We start from the raw sequence: 2,613 nt of genomic DNA on the forward strand, positions 1-2,613 counted from the left end.
GAGAGAGAGAGAGAGAGAGAGAGAGAGAGAGAGAGAGAGAGAGAGCTAGCGTGAGAGAGAGAGAGAGAGAAAAAGAAATAGAGATAGATAGATACCAGATATATGTACCACGTTTTCGTGTGGATATGCAAGCAATATATCGCGGCTAATCCGGATACTTACTTCCTGCTGAGTGGTTTCTTTCACTCTCTGGATAGACTGCCCCTGTCGTCGCTAAGCTGTAACGACTATCGAATGGCAGCGGCTGGCACTAAAAACGTTCGACACCGGATGCACGTACATTTTTGCTCGTGAACATCACAAGTGCATGCGGATTCGGGGACACGACAACACGGCATACCCCGGCGCAAGCCGTCAAGGTTCATTCTCACGCACACGCTGAAACGTACTTCACGCGCTAACTGTATACTTACTACGTGCAATTGCGAATGCGGCGTGTACAGTAGAGATTTAAGAAAACGAACGTTTAAACTGGTCCACCATGGACGAAACATCGCTTCTTATACATAGACCCGTGTGAGAAATTATCATTGTGCTGTTGGAAATTCAGTTTCTTGTTTATTCGCTTAGTGTATTGCAATTTATAGGGGAGATAAATGCTCCGTATTATATATATATAGCATATAGGCAATATTTACTGAAAATCTGCTCAGTTGCTCCTACTTGGTCAATAATGTTGCAACTAGAATGGGTCGTCGTTATATCTGTATGACAGATGTTTTCTCAATAAAAGTTTATTCACAACAATACTAACACATACTAATATATTTAATTGAAGGCCTAAAACAGGTTTTAGTTTTAGTTTTAGAACAATAGCAATACGCACAATACTAAAACCTAAAACTAAAAGGGAGGAGGGGCGGGTGGAGGGGCTCTAATAGCAAAAACAAATCTCTTGAGGGTCAAAATGTTATCAGACACTTACTCTTCGCACGTCAGCGGAAAGTACATTTCATGATCCTTTCAATAAAGTGATAGAAATGGTAGGTCAGCGCTGAAACAAAAAAGTTTTGCACTCGGTCCGTTAGACCATGTCTTCAGAAAATGTCTGATATCTGACCTTTCCCCACTGCCCTTTGACCTCCAATTTCGCGCTGGTGATGGGTTTCCTCACCATCACACTATACATCAAATATTAAGAGCGTAGGTCGTGCCGTTGAGATTTGTGCCGCAATTCCGTATTCCACACAGACCCGACGGAGCGTACGGAACAGTTTGGAGCGTTCCGATAAACACGTGGAGCTGTGCCGGAAAGTTCGGCCAATAACAATATTTAGGACAGCTTCCTTAGGACGAGAAGCTGGACAGCCGTTTATGAGTCAGCCGATGAGAAAATTGTTTTTAGCTTTTTTTTTTAGCATTTAATATGGTAATTTACTAATGTTCCTAATGTTATTCTTTAAGAGAATGTACGGATGAGCAGTTGACAACATCGCGATCGAGCGTAGCCTACAATCACCATCTAGTAGTCATTTTTAAATTTTATAGCGATACGTCAGCCAAGGGGCCGCCCTGAATAATCATTAAAGCGAGACATTTTGAATTTATTGTTTAATGCCTAAGCTAATGAGATTAGTCTGTCCTTTCCCTTTAAATGTATAATTACAAACAAAATACGATTTTATTAGGCAAATAGTGCGCGATGCGCAAACACATTATGCCTATAGAAGTAATTTGTTACGACGTAGTGGCACGTGGCGGATAGTGATCTTCACGCTTTCACACAAGCGCGGTAAGTATGTTCTCTTAAATTATTATGTTAATTTAAAAAAGTCTATTGTAGGGGCCTACTCATTCGACATGCAGCCTAGCATATATCACGTGGCGTAACAATCGCCATACTGGGTAATTTAAATTTTATTTAGTGTATGTCAGCCCGAGGGGACACATAATAATCATTACAAGTAAGTCTATCGATTTTTTTTTCTCTATCGCGGGAGGGTGTGGGAGGCGGCCCCCTCTCCCGTCCATGATGAAGATTTTGCCAATTATCTACACTAAAATGGGCGATCTGCCGTGCATCCTCGAGGTGCAATTCTTGCCAATTTCAAATAAAAAAAAATAAAAAAAACACCTATCAGTGAAAATGTCTTTCGACTATATGGTAAAGTAATTTGCATAAATACTGAATTAATAGGAATAAAGAATGTAAACGAATTGCCAAGAGAGCAAAGTACTATGAAAACACTTTCAGAAGAAATAACTGCCATCTCACAGTGTCACTTTTTTCGTTGTTGAAGGGGTGGGAAACACAATAATAAAAAAATCGTTTGTAGGGCTAACGAAAGTGCCGAAGCACCACGTCAGACAGGGCGAATTTGATTGGTGGGGGATACCTTCATACCATTGAAAAAGCATGCTTTAATTTTATCTTGGAGCGTTCAGGAAGCCCCCCAAAAAATTTAATATTATTCTCCTCTCTATGTTTCAGGGAGAGGGAAAAAAAGCATTTGTTTAGATCAAACTTTCTTGCCAATTAAAGAAAGACACATCAACACTTAAATCAATTTAATCATAAAAGAATAAAAATAAAATCATCAATCTTAAATCAGGCTTTTCTTGCATTTAATATTTTCATATGTTCATTGTTACATTTCAATGATAGAAGCATCG

Source organism: Priapulus caudatus, unplaced genomic scaffold (genome assembly GCF_000485595.1).
Source record: "Priapulus caudatus unplaced genomic scaffold, Priapulus_caudatus-5.0.1 Scaffold556, whole genome shotgun sequence".
NCBI lineage: Eukaryota > Metazoa > Priapulida > Priapulimorpha > Priapulimorphida > Priapulidae > Priapulus > Priapulus caudatus.